We start from the raw sequence: 14,993 nt of genomic DNA on the forward strand, positions 1-14,993 counted from the left end.
CTTTGTGGAAGGCTCCCTCTCATTTAGTGTTCCCCTTACATTCAGAGCATGTGTGAGGATGTAGACTTTAGCATCATAAATAGGGGGTGGCTCTTTTAGGAATGTGTTAGTGTTTCCAACAATCATATTATCTGTTTTGTTACTACTCACTGGTTTCCTGTGCGGATAAGCTTTCCTTGTTAAAAAGTGTCCACCAAAAGGAGAGCAGAGAAAAAGAACAATTAAAGATGTTTTAAAGTTTTACAGAGAATTGTTTTTCTGCAGCAATAATATTAGGATTTAAAAGTCTAAAGTGATTCAGGGAGAAACCCAAATCTTAGGTCATTGAGATGTTCGGTGTTTCTCTTCTCATTTTACAGAAATAAAATTCCCCTCCTAGCTACCAAAAGGTGTATTATTATGCTGTTCAGAGACATATCCGACTATGCTTTCACAATGCTTATGCCTCTTCCTTAAGCATCTGCTAACAGCCACCCTGATGAGGCACTGCATTTCGCCAGGTTCAGTGCAACTGCTCTGACTTTGTAGTGGACAACAGTCCAGTCCAAAATTGCAACTTCCATCCTTTTTAAAGTGAAAATGAGATCACAGCAGAGAGAGTACCATCTCCTTTTCAGATAACCAAAGCGATGTGTGCTTTATGCTGTTCAAAGTTTCAAATATGAAAAACAAATCCCAGGAAAGACGAACTAGAGGAATATGCAGGTCAAAATGTCCAAAATTCATCTTGTGCACAAGCTGGTATACTCAATACTTTATTTTTGTACATTTATTTTCCCTTACTTTCCTTTACTGGTAGCTGGTATTATACTCTAAAGTATACTCGTATAAATTATACTTGTTTAAATAATTCTGTTCTTTTCTGCTGTTCTTTTCCTGTTTATATTAATCCAAATTTTTACCTAACTGCTATTTTTTCCTTACTTATCAAATCCCTTTATCAAATAAGAAACTGGAAATGGCTCTCTTTACTAGCAACTAAACTCTAATAAAAGAAAAGGAACAGATTGTAAAAGATGACAAACTGGCATTGCTTTGTAGCTCACTTGGGCGTTGTGAGGAGCAGGTCCAACATCAGCAAGCACCTCTTAGTTTCAGCACATTGTAAAGCTATCTCATGTTGGGACTTACGGAGAAACTGAAGCTTCCATTCAACGCAACAGGCCATGTTAGAAATTTATCCTGCCTGGTCTTCATTAAACTTGTAAAACATGGCTGCTAGAGCGCAGTGCATAACACCTTCTAATAACACAGTTTAAATACCAGCCAACACAACAGAAGAGGTAGAGAAACGTGACAGAAGTATTAAAGCTAAGTCAGCCCTGAAATGTCTGGAGTTGTTTAAACGTCTATCCAAATCTCTTTGGACTTGGAATCAAGAAGAGAAGTCTTGTGCGAACACAGAAATGTTTTTCTCCAATACCTGTTTGCAGTCAGGCTTCAAATACCAAGAAAAAAGACCGCGAATATCAAGGAAAAAAAAATACAGTTTGAATAAAAAGAACCATGTTTTTTCCTTTTCACCTCTCACTGGCTGAAATCACTCTGTCACCCCACAGAATACTTAATTCCAATGAAATGCTTCACTTCAAAGAGTTCCTCCATTATCTTAAAAAGGAAATATGAACCAAGTATTCTCCAAGGGAGAGTAAACAGTAATCTAACTTGCTGCTGAATTTCAGAGTGTGGGTTGCGGGAGAGAGCATTCAGCAAACACCAAAACCAGCCCCAAATAAAATGAAAATAATTTTTTTTTAAAAAAAGCATAAATTACAAATCCAGTGATAAGGCAAATTGCTTTTGAAAGAAAAGACACTTTTCTCCTTACTGTTTTCAGCATTAGGACAATTTTCTCCTAAAAACACTGCATCTATTATTTGTCTCAGAGCATTTTGAAAGTGTATGTGTGGGCTTTTTCTCTAGCTAGAATACTAGCTTGCGGCATTATGAACGGAATATTAGGTGATACTAAGGGGGTTTCGTTTCAGAGAGGTGTGTCTAGTCAAGCTTTCAAGTTTTGCAGGAAGGAGCGTGCTTGCCTTCAATGATTTTAATCTTGGGAGAGTCTTCCCCTTTGAGGCTGAGATCTAGTAAAATTTCAGTGCTGTTGCCTTCACAGAATTTATATGATTTCAAACTTCAATATTAATAAAAATTCAGTGGAGATATCTGAAAATGGGCTTATTGAACTTATCTCGAGCTATATTGATGGATAGGAAAGTAATGTCCAACACGTAAACAAACGTACAGAGCATTTGTAAGGATCTGAAGGACTCCCATCCAAAAGAAGATTGCTTCAGTGTGTCTTTTTTCTATCTTTCTTGCTTAAGTACTACAGGCAATAAAATTATTTCCACAATGTTTCTTCATAAAGTAAGTGTTCAAGTGAATCAGTACTTGTAAACAAGCTCTACTGAGGATTCATACTGCCAATTTAAGATAAACTATTTTGTATATTCAACTCCATTTCTCTGGTAAAATTTCCCTAATGAAATGTAGTAAAACTCACAAACCATCAGATCAACACACACCAGCAAAATTAAACCCCTGAGAATATTCACTGCTTTATTTTTATTAGTACTGCTTTAAATATTCAAAATGTATGGGTCATAAAATTACGCTTAGGGCAACATTTTCTCATAAGTTCATTTGTGCATGTTTTTAAATAGATTTAAAAACTAAATAATTTCCATCTCAACCTTAACACAGAGAAAACCAGCAGAAGTAGTGATGGGGGAAATCTTTATACCCCCCTCCTCAAATTGTTAATTTTAGGGTATTTTAGGGCTAAAGAATGCCCCAGGCAGCAAAAGGAATGTATTTAAACGCCTGAAGCAGTTTATATAACGCTTCAAATTTCTAGAGCAGCCCCCACATTCCCTTCCTTACAAACACAAGATAAAATTACTTGGAATTTCCTTATATTATTACTGAATATAGGACAAACAATAACACTGTCAGGAGTCAGACAAGGTGACCTGTGATTATTTTTCATGGAAAGATCACAGGACGATATAAAATCTGACCAGCCGGTTAGAAAAATGCATTTCCACGTAGTTTACACACAATCCCCTCAGCATACAATTTATCATGTCATTACCCTGGTCACAAAATCCAAGAGAAGTTCACGTCTTTACTTTCCTGTACGAGATGCTCTGGCACGCCGCCTGGCTCTCAGCATACCCAGAGAGAGCAAAGAACTATTGGCAGCACCCAGACTCGGCCCCGCAGCACCCAGACTCGGCCTCTGCGTATTTCACCGAGGTATCGATCGGCATCGCTGCAGCCCTATGCACAGAATAAGCAATGGAAAGCCACAATGTGATCTGAAGGGGAAGATTTTTTTTTTTCTTTCTCAAGAAAGCCAAGACAGCCTGCGACATGATGTGGATAGGTTCAGAAGATAAAGGATGCATCACCTGCAGTCACTGGGAGAAGGGGGTCCTCGCATTCACCCCAAGAATCGAAAGATGCTAGACCCCTGCCGAGTCGCAGAGGACAGCCTCGCAACTCTTCACGAGTTTTTTGCCAGGTCTGAATGTAAAAGCAAGGCTGAGGAAGAGGCGGAAGGAGGCGGCAGGTTGCGCACGGAGCCTGGCAGGCACCAAGGGTAGGCAAGCTGCTGCTAGTGGCATCTGCAAGGGACGTGACACCTCATATTTATCCACAAGAGCTTGGAAGCATCAGGGATGATATTCAGCACAAGCTACGCAGCTCCACAAAGGGGGCTCTGAATCGCGCTGCAGTCTGCCCAGTTTCCAGGTTAGCATGAGGTAGGCAGGTACTGAAGCCTTCTGGCAAAGTAGGGACATCATGGGAAGGCATCAATGTATTGTTGCAGGACTGTGTGTCATCAGGAGAGGATTGCAGAAGCTGCAAGAAAAGCCTCTATGCCCACCTCAAGCACATGAAAAAGCTTTTCCTTCTTTCTTTCCTTCCTTCTCTCTTTCTCCCTCTCTCCTTCTCACTCTTTCTTTCATCTCTGTGTCCTCTAGGAACAGACATTCATTTTCACTTTCTTTTACCCTTGCTTGCAGGCAGGAGCAGAAGTTTCCACAAACAGAAAGTCCTGATGCCAGTGACTCCTGGGTATCGACAGTGCAACTGCCCAGTACCGTGAGGGATTCCCTGTGTAAAGCAGTCAGTTGTGAATACCTAACTGTCTCTTGACTTCGTAAAAAATGTTGCCACAGTGCAGACTGGCTGGAGACTCCCTAGAGCAGAAGGCTGCCTGGCTGGAGACTTTCTCGGTGTTGAGACAGACATGTATCACCCATGGGCAACATCGGTCGACAGCCCGATTGGCAGCATGGCTGAGGAATCCTGGGAAGGAGCAACAGGTCGGGGGCTTGGATCCAGCAGTTATCACCAGGAGAACTCTGGAGCAAACACAACCGCTCCTTTGATCTTGAGTCAGATCTAGGTGCGGAATTTTATTCTTCCACATTACAAAGTTTTGCATCCAAGAAAAGTCTGCCTTGGCTCTCCCTCATAACAGGTCCTAAATGTAATTTCATGAGGAGAATCTGAAAGTGTACATCTGATTATCGCTACAGGCCCTACGAAGAAGATTGTTTTTTCTAAGGAAAAGGAATGAAATCCAACACACATCATATAGTACATGGCTTTAGACAGACAAATGTACCCGAAACACACAGCTTATGTAGCTTCCCTTTGGTTTATTTTTTGGTTCAGACATCCCGTGCCAAAAAATGGCCATACAAAAACCACTTTATTTGACTACACAGTGAGGCAAGAAGAAATTTTTGGGTAAGAGTTTAAAAAGCTTCTTGAGGAATCCAGTGAAGTCACGGAGGAGACAGCAAGAAGGAATAACACCGGAGAGGTACAGAATATGATAACCTTTCTCTAGAAAGTTGTCGATGTTCAAAAGTGACAGGACACAAACCCACAAGTGAATACGTACAGAGACTGCCCCAGAAACACTGTGTGCTGCTATAGCTGGTTGAAAACCATTTTTAACAAAATAAGCCTTTCAAATGCACGGGGGAATATAACAGCCAACAAATGACCTAAATGCTTTTCATAACGGATTCTGAATAGAGCATTATTTAAATATTAAGACTTATAATTGATGAAATTGCTATTATAAAATATTATGTTAGCAATAATATTTCCTGAAACCTCCTCCTTGCATTATACTGCTCTTTATTCTAATTTCAGGCAGCCTGCCTAACATGAAATGCCAACGTGGTACACATCAACGGCCTTGAGGGTATAATTAACACTTGTTATTTACATTTATTTTTTAAAATAATTAACTAGGAGCATGTCTAATGAATGGTAATGGGGCTTAAATTGAGACACAATATGTCAACTACCTTGCCATTTAGAAGCGAACTCCCATGCAGCTCAGGTCTGATCAGAAGGACTGGGCTGAAGTGAGAGCCCTGCGGATAACACTGCTGAACGTGTTCGCCTCTCTCTGCCGGTATAAAGTCAATGGCACAACACGTATTGGCTGTCTATCAGTAACTTTGAAGAACCTGATTTTCACACGCATCGAATATCAATGAGTTAAGGCAGAGGTTTGGTTTTTTTGTAGGCTTCAAAGATTAAATGGAGGCTTACCCATACGCTAAGCTAAACCTGCTGTGGTCCTTTGTTACTACGCTCTCTCTGCTTTCCACTACTTGAAGGTATGTCCTCAGTTGACACAGTTTATAGGACATGGCATAAGCAGCTACACACGCCAGAATAAGCTTCTGACTCAGAAAGAAGCTATGCATAAAGAAAATCCTCACACAGTGATGTGCTTTCAAAATGCATGACCTCATTCTTCCCCAGTCAGGCTCTCAAAGGGAAACAGACCCAAACAAAACATTTTGTGGAGTGAAACATGAAACCAGTGTCTGCTGGTTCACTTTCAAGAGTGAAAGGCAAATTGCAAATGTGTAATCGATGTAACAATGTTTCTGTCCACTTAGTAAAGGAATAAATCCATTTTCCCAGCATCCTGAAAGATTTTGCCATCACAGTACACTTGGGGTAAAAGCAAAGAATTGACTTAGAAACATACAGTCATTCAAACCTGATCACTGATTGGGGGTGCTGGTACTAATCATGTCCATGACTTAAAATAAAAAATACGTGATTTGTAGTGTTTTTCTAACAGACTCATATCATCAGTTCGACTCTTACAGGTTTAGACAAACTCCCTAGTTTTTCACATATGGCTTCGAATGTATTTTCATGAATGATTAGCAGGTGTTTACGTGTAATACATATATTCCATAGGATACACAAAAAATCTCAATAGGAAGAAAAACAGAGGGTCCTTGTGTCAAGAGCAAAACACCTACCACATATCAAATAATCATATGAATGAAATTGTAAATACAATACGAGAAGGAAGTAGAAGGAATGTGATATTTTTCAAACACAGCACCCATAAGTGGAAGAGTACAGTCACATGTGTATATCACTAATTATCTTTCTCCCCCTGCCTTTAACTTCTTCCCCTAGGTCTGTCCATTTTCAGGCTATTTTTTTCTTCCTTTCAAACTCCTTCTTGTCCCCCTTCCTCCCAGGTCATTTTTTTTGCCTATTGTTGTGGGCTGTACTGCTGCTATTTCATGCAACCTACGTAACTTAGGCAAGTCTTGCACACATCGATATTCATGAGTTGGTAGTAAAGGCTGCAATACCTGATTAAGCTAACTTGACATCAGCACAACTACTTTATATAAAAACTCTATGATGACAAATTAAAGAAATGCAAGATGAGGATTAAAGAAATACAGGGATTTTTTTACCTAGACCCACATTATGCTGTGTGCCATATACAGGGATACAGTAGAAATTGCCCCAAGCAATGGGGCAGAAAACCACAAGTGAGTTCCTTAACACAGCTAAAGCAAAACTGCAGTCCACACAATTATCACTTCAGACTATAGTAAGTCTACTCTTTTGGCCTGAGTGTCTATTAATCTTTCTGTAAACATAAATGTGCATGTATATGCATCAGCTCAAAGTAAAAACAGAAGAGAAACAATGCTCCTATTTCAATCCTAAATATTTAAAGTTTCAAAACAGCCAAATATTTTTGAGTAATTGTATAAGCAAGGGCAGTTGCTCTAACTAAAGAATGATTGTTTTGACTACCACATATGATATACAAAAAAAGAAAGTGTTATCACAAACATATATATACAAACGGGTGCATTTCTACACTGAAAGTAGGAAAACAGCAACCATAATGCATATGCTAAGAGAAACTAGAAGGTGGTATTCCAGACAGAAAATGTACTGTACCTGTAATATCTGTCAGTGTGAATAATTTCTTGGCTGCTGGCTAGAATATATTCTGCAGTTCATTTTGTTTTATCACATTATTCACACTTTTTTCTGGAACAAGCAGTTCTCTTCTTATAAGACTACAGTCTAGTGGAACAAATGAGCTCAAGCCTATGATTGATTCTCTAACATAGTTGAGATGCTATAGCTTTATTCACTTTTTTTTTTAAAACGGCTTTATTCATTTACTACCTCCAGCACGACTCCAGAGTGTCAGCTGCCGAGGAACTGCATTGTGAAAGGTTCCCTCTGCGCTCAAGGAGGTGGCGGTGGGTTTTTTTTTTAATAGTAAATTCCATGATAAGGAGGAGGAGAAGTGCCCGATACAGACAGACTGTCTCTGCTCACCAGTTCAAAAAGTGCACTCCCAGAAATATTTTCTAAAAGCTTATCAGTCTAAACATTCCTCTTCAGCTCTGTTTCCCTGATGAAATGCTGTGCAAGTCTATTTGGATCAAGGCAGCAACTCCCTCTTTTATTTCCTGCCGGGGAACTGGCAGGGACGGGAACCCAGCAGCGTCCTGACCAAGGCCCCTTAAGAAGCTAAAGCCATGCTACAGATGAGACGGTTTTGCACAGCACTGTTCTGTTATAATGTCACCAGAAAAAAACCAAACCCTGTTTTTCAAAGCCTGCATCTTTTTATTTACCTCTATAATAACCAGTGAAAATAATGGTATTTGGGGGATACACAATTCACACAGAAGTCACCACGTTCTCTTCTTGCATGACTCTCATGCTAAGAGTACAATGACCAGGAGTACCCTGGATTCCTATTTCTCTGGACTTGCCTTTTTTTTCTGGTGGAAATTTTGTCTAGGGAGAAAAAAAACCAAACAAAAAAAGCCATTTGTCCAAGATTTTCCTCGATGTCTCAAACCCACAACACACAGGCTGAATGGCTCATGCACAGATATTTCTGCTCAGGAAATCCTGTGAAGAAGTATGGGACAAATTTATTCATTCTCATTTTCAAAACCAAGCATTCAGAATAATCCTGGACAAATAACTGCATTCCTGAAACATCCTAGTAAAGCAGAGATTTCCAAAAAGCCACCAGGAATAAAAAAAAAAACCTGTATCATCTACTAGTTTTACAACTCACTCAAGCAGTAAAAAGATTAAAGGAAAAATGTGGCTGTTCTTCAGGTTTAGGTACAATCTAAAAGTGACCTAAGTCGCTTTTCTTTATGACCAAGGAAAGCAGGCAAACTGAGTTGGGCTCCATCAACTGGAAACAGTATCAACATACAGCCAATTCTACAATATAAATGTTAAGATCTGTGTGGGTGAAATGCAATGGCAAATAAAACTGGTTTTGGAATAAATTGTGAAAATAATGTTACAGATGTGAAATGATAATATCCACTGATATCTCACACTATAATGTTTTTGCCCTTATCTGTTCAAAAGAATTTATTTGTTCCTTTAAATGCGAGGACTTTACATTGCATAGTAACCACAGTTTATAAAAATGTAAGTCTCTAAAAGGGAGAAAAGAAGTAAAAGCGTGCATGAATTTTACTCAAATTTCATATAACAAAATGACCTTTTTAAGTTCCACTTAGAAAAAATGGAAAAGCAGCTGCATAACTTACACTGCCACAATCTTTAAAAGGCTCAGAAGGTTGGATTAAGGAATTAAATTCAAATATTTGGAACTCAACCACTGGATTTTGGGCTCCTTCCTTTTCCAAAGTCTTAACTTTGTTTATCAGCAACTCTTTTGTTGTGCAAATAAAATTATAACCACGTAACTGAGCAAGCAAGAGATGCCCTAAATTAAAAGCGCTCTGAGAAGAGAACAACTGTAAAAGCAACATGCAAATCAAAAATGACCACGAGCAGAAGAAGCAAGTTAAGTAAGCTCACGAGCTCAAGGATCTCAAGAGGAAAAAGTTTTAATTCTCCAAAAGCTTTACCCCCTTACTTTTCCAAAGTGCAGGACACGAGAAAAGAAGGGAGCAGGACTTCCCAGGGACTGCAGGGGCAGAGAGACAGATGAAGCCACAGCTGGTTCTTGCTTCTGCTCACAGAAAGGCTCCTTCCTTTTAGAAAATGTCTCATTGTGTCAGATACTAATCCTCTTGTGGGGACAGACTGAGCCCACCTCTCTGCTATAAAACTAATACTCACTAGGTGCTACAGGAGTGAGAAAAGAAGAAGAAATAGTAAACATCACCTTCGTCTCTCTGAAGGACATAGGGGTGAGAACCACTGACTTCACGCAATTGCCTTTAAACTTGACTTGTAAACGAGCCCCAAATCCTTTCCCCTGTGGTAAGGGAATAGTCTTGCAGCACTGCACCCTGCCCCCGGTCTTACACGCTTATCTGCCATTTTGTGCTATTACAGTTGGCACGATTCACCTCAGGTTTGTACTAAACGTGAAGCTTTATTCTTTCTTCCCATTTTTCAAACCATTAATGTTATTTTCGGCTTAGGGGAGAACCTGTAACTCTTTTGGGCTAGCTAGAAGCCATTCGCAATTTGGCAATTTGTGGTTCACATGTTTTCTTTGTTTTGCTTCTTTTGACATCCTTGTCAGCAGTTTCAGAAGAAAGGGAGTTCACAGCTACTGAACTACCCGGTACCCCCTTTCACCCCTCGGTGAGGGCCATCCTGACTGCTGCTGTAGGCTCCGCAAAGTAGCGTGCCGCCGCAGTAGCATCTTTGCTGTCTGCCTGTAAAAGAGGCTGAGCATTTGGCACTCTGCTGAATGTTTAACTCAACTACAACTAATCGGAAAGAAATGTGCGCTTGATCTCAGCCTCCTCCTCACAAGCAAGGACTTCTCATCTCTCCTCCTACCCCTTCCGCGCTGTAATTTAGAGCACAATTCTGGGTCTGTTATACGCTACTTGGAAGTTATCATTGCTCCAGCTATTCATGGCTCATAAAGTATTGTTCTGTCAATTGCATTGTACGGCTCTTTGTGTGGAAATGATGGATGAAATGGGATACATATTACTTAATGATTAGACTTCTGCAAAACATGTTCAAACAGATATGCCAGGCTTGATGATACCTTATTATCATCAATGCAACAGAGACAGCATAATGGTGCCATGTATGTATTTCTCGGCAGTAAATGCAAGCGAAACGTTTCTGTTTCAAACCCCGACAGCTCCTTAGTCTCAGTTATTTCAGTTCAGCTAAAGATGACATGCTAAAATGAGGGCATTTATTACTAAGTGGCATTAAGAAGGGGGATATTTAACCTACCATTGAAATGCTTACAGCAATGCGTGGAGAAATCGTCTAATGTGTGCTGGCAGTAATTTATGACATTGGAAAAAATGCTATCATCTTTTTTTCCACCGTCTGTGGTCTGGCTTTGCAAACTGCAAGCCCTGAGGAGCAAGTTTGATATAATACGGCTAATGAGAATAAGTGAGCACGCTGCAATATTCTTAAAGGGTTACACTGCTGAGTCTTTGACTCTTTATACTTTTTAATTTCCTTGTACAAACAGTGCAGTGAAAACGGCAAAATCCATTTGGCTGGTCTGTGCTACAAATTAAATCCTTGATTAAATTTTGGCAATTACTTCTCCGGGTCTTTTTCATTTACACATTTTTAATTCATTTGAATAAGCTTCTTAATCATGATTCTGGCAATCCATTGTATAGCAAGACAAACTCTAATAAATACTATAATGCACCAACGGACAAACAGAAAGATGGATGGATGCTGAAAAGGAAGGCTTCTGTCTTTTTTTTCATTTTGGTAAGTGTTGCCTATATCCATCTTTCGTGAAAGTTGTATTCCAGTCTTCTGTGATGTTGAAATTTATGTCATTATGTGTTGACATTTCCCTTTGTGATGTCAAAAGCTAATAAAGACTCCAGGTGGGGTTTCAAACCCTCTTAATAAGAGGGTGGAAGAAAGATTAAATCATCCTTAATGCACAAATCAATACCATAGTCAACCAAAGGGTACAAATTGAGAGGGAAATGTGAAGGGCTGTCACTCTTCTAGCAGGAAAGATGCTAGATGGGACATTTTCAGCGAAGGTGCTTGAATGTAGCTACTCAGCCTTTACTGCACAGCATTGTATTACCTACTGAAAAAGTATCCCACAACTTGAGCTATTCTCTGGAGGTTTGGGGTTTTTTTTCCACCTGTGAAGACAGACATGAGATGGCAGGCGGTAAAGTACCTCCTTAGTCAGAGAGGAAGGTCCGGAGCCCTCTGAGTGTGGAGAGCAGCACTGTACCACTTTCTGTGCAAAAAGAATGTGGGGAAAAGCAGTGGAAACTAGATGAACAGAAAGAGGCAGGAGATAACAAAAATTAAAATAAACCCTTCACGACAAAACTGAGTGGAACTAATTAAGTGTTAATCCTTTATTTTTAATTATTGTGCTACCAGTTTACTGCTGGCATAATGTGTAGAAAATATTGGTAAATATAGAGGCTAAAAAATTCACACAATGTTTATCAGTGGCTCTAGAAAAGAAAGAGTTAAAGTCTTACTGCAAGGCCAGCTCTCTGTCGGACATGAAATATGCTAATATATAACCTGCAGCATCCTTACTCCTGTAACCTCTGGAAATGCTTAATCTCACCAAAAGAGAAAAGACAACCTCTGTGATCCTGAGAGGATAAAACAAAGGGATTGCAGATGCCCTGTTTTTTTCCCCTCCCCTTTAAGCCAGAAAACACCTGTAGATGGATTCTCTTTTTTTTTCCCACTGCATTCCAGAGGCCTGGCTTTATGTAGTAGAAAGGAGAAGAATTTAAAAGCCGTGCATTTATTTAGGTGCACTTAAGTGCAATTTCACCTACACGTTACACTGTGAGCTCAGTGTGAGGTAAAGGCACAAAGCAGCCAGATAAATAAAAGACCAAGAAAAGAACACATAGATTATATTAAGACTTAAAAGAGGGGAGATGCTAACTCTTGGCAAGCTGTAGTAATGTTGTATCTGCCTATTCTTGTCTCCAAAGACGAGACGACTGAGTCTTGGGAATGTAAGCTGAAAGGTGAAGGTTCTGAATACTGGTTAGTCAGCATGCAGGGGATATAAGGAGTGGGTAAGCTCACCTGTTTGGTATAAAGCAGCAGCGGATAATGATATATTACCCAAATAAGAAGTCTGTCAATGCCATATACATGTGCTTATGCACCATTTCACCAATACACAGAACTATTTTAAACTTCAAATGTTGCGCCACACAATTCCATCTACAAGTTAATAAAAGTGTGGTTTTCTTTTTAAAGCTTCTTCTCATGTCAGAATTTCATTCTCTAGAGTGTTCTTATCAAACCCGTGTTATGATCCTGAATAAAAAGCTAGTGCCTGAATAATACCACAATGAAGAGGGGAAAAGAAATCCCAAACAAAGAGCAAGAGAGAAAAATCCTTACCAAGATAGAAACCTTCAGTATATCACAACAAATCATTTTACAGCACAGGTGACAAACACTCCAGATCCATCTCCAGCAAAGAAAAATAAGTTACCATGATCTATTTATACAAGTATAGTGATAGAAAAGGAAAAAAGGAAGAAGAACTCACAAAAATAATTACAAGCTCTGGCTTCTAATTTTGAAGATTATTGCTATTTTCTCTACAGATGCTGGCACAGAGAGGCTTCAAGAGCCAACTTTAACCCCAAATTCTCTTCTTGCATAAATGAGGGACTATGAGCCTCCCAATACTGGACTCAATATAATCTGAAATTTAAGTTTGGCACAAGTAAAAGTAAAATGTCACGTATAAATGCTGGTGTGCCAAATCCTGGGCCTCGTATGTAAGTTTAGATGACTGAAAGGGTAAGACCCAGAAGTCAACGATAATACCTTCAGGATCAGTATTCTATCGTAAATAGATTTTATTTCTGTAGAATCACTTGAATTTAATAAAGACTGGTAGAACATGCAAAGATTTTCTCACCGTGATTAGAAACTAAGGCCCAAATTATACTTCTTGATGCCCAGGGGTGTCTCTAAAGGAAGCGTGGTAATGTAAGGGAGACATGCAGCTCACCATGTTCTGTAAGTAACCAGGTGACGACAATAACAGCAACAACTCAAATTCTGCTCGCAGCTGGGCTCTTCACAGGTGCCTATCATTTGCTGGTAAGACACTCCTATTTTCTACGCAGTCTGAACATTACCTCAGTTTTGGTGTGAAGGAAAAGGTCCTCTGTTTAGAAAGCAACAGGAAATGCAACTACTGGCTGGTTAACTGGTGCATCAATAATTTTTTGACATCAATTATTATGTATTAGAAGCTTGGCAGCAGGAGGGATGTATGACTTCCATAACCAAAGGCTGGAGAAAGATGACACTATGTTCAGACAATTCCCTCTCTCAACTAGCCACCACCTGGCAAGTTTTTTTCACAGCTCTTTTTTTTGCTTTGTTTTGTTATTTTAAAATAAAATATTCCTATGAGCTTCAACTCCAGCATATCACAGCCTGCCAAATTCATCTGCTTATAGCCTTAGGCTGAAACATCTTTTAAAACTCAGTTTCTACAAAGCCCGAGAAGGACAATTCTTATGCCTGTGTTGTACCCACTCCTTTCCTACCCTGCCCAGCTGGCACCTCCTGCCCAGCCGGAGGGGCACCTTCAGGATCCGGCGCTGGCAGAGAAACACCCTTTGTTAATGAATGTTGGGGGCAGGCTGCAGCCCGGTGCTCGTCAGGACATTACCATGCAAGCCAGCATGTTAGTCTTCTCTATTCAGTCCCTAAAGGAATCGTGTTTGATAGAAGTGAACAGCTGCTGTGTATTTAGAGATGTGAATGTATTGCATTATTTAATGAATTGTGTCATTTTAATATCATTATTACTAAAAGTCTGAACGTAAGCCTATTTTTATTTATGCTTAGAATTTTTACCCACTAAGCATTTTCAACTCCGTTTGCAGCCAGAAGTGTTTTCTTTCCTTTCCAGATAGTACCAGGACTGTAGCTGCACTGCTTGCACTTGAGCCAGCTCCCCTGCATGCCACTAATATTGCTATCTTGCGTACAGTATTTCTGGGCTTTTAACAAATTACATCCATGCAAGGATTCCCGTTCCTCCTCCTTTTTTGTAAAACTCTTTTATTACCCCAGTGCCTCCACCTACATATTCTCTCTTTCTTAATACCATGATAGTAATATCTATGCCAAAAAGTCTTGCGCACGAATTATTCCCTCATGTGCATAGCGAGTACCTCACGTGGAGAAAAGGAGGAATTTCAACAAGCCACTTGATGCTACCAGTACCTTAACACGCTTGCAGCCTAACAGGCACCACTGCAGTTCAGCAGCTCTCGTTGTCAAGCCCTCGGCAGAGCCCGGCTCCCACCACGTACAAGGACATGACAAGGCAGTTTTGATCCTGGTGCTCGCTTTCCCTTCTGAACAGCACTGCTAATAAACTCATGGGGGTTTCGGAACAAGAGGGAATAAAAAGGGAACACAGGTCGCGATGCTTCGCTTCTTTATGACCGGAATCCAGAGCGTGACTCGACTCTGCTTACTTGCCACTTAAAATTACAGTGAGGTAAAAGGCTTTTAGAAGCGGCACTCTGCCTCTAGCAGGGGACGGATACAAAATGACCGGCTGCAAGGCTCTGGTGACCACATGCATTTGCAGGCATCTCATTTTATGCACTTATGCAATCACATTTTTGAAAGTCATCTGGAATCCTTCTCTGGGGCTGGGACCCTGG

The 14,993-nt window shown here is 40.0% G+C and overlaps 1 protein-coding gene across 7 annotated transcripts in view; it reads right to left on the reverse strand.

The window, feature by feature from the left end:
- Nucleotides 1-14,993, reverse strand: part of RBMS3 (RNA binding motif single stranded interacting protein 3) — a 720,325-nt gene that overhangs the window by 191,576 nt on the left and 513,756 nt on the right. The gene's annotated exons all lie outside the window — the stretch shown is intronic.

Source organism: Nipponia nippon, unplaced genomic scaffold (genome assembly GCF_047370975.1).
Source record: "Nipponia nippon isolate SJK-2023a ecotype South Korea unplaced genomic scaffold, ASM4737097v1 scaffold_1, whole genome shotgun sequence".
NCBI lineage: Eukaryota > Metazoa > Chordata > Aves > Pelecaniformes > Threskiornithidae > Nipponia > Nipponia nippon.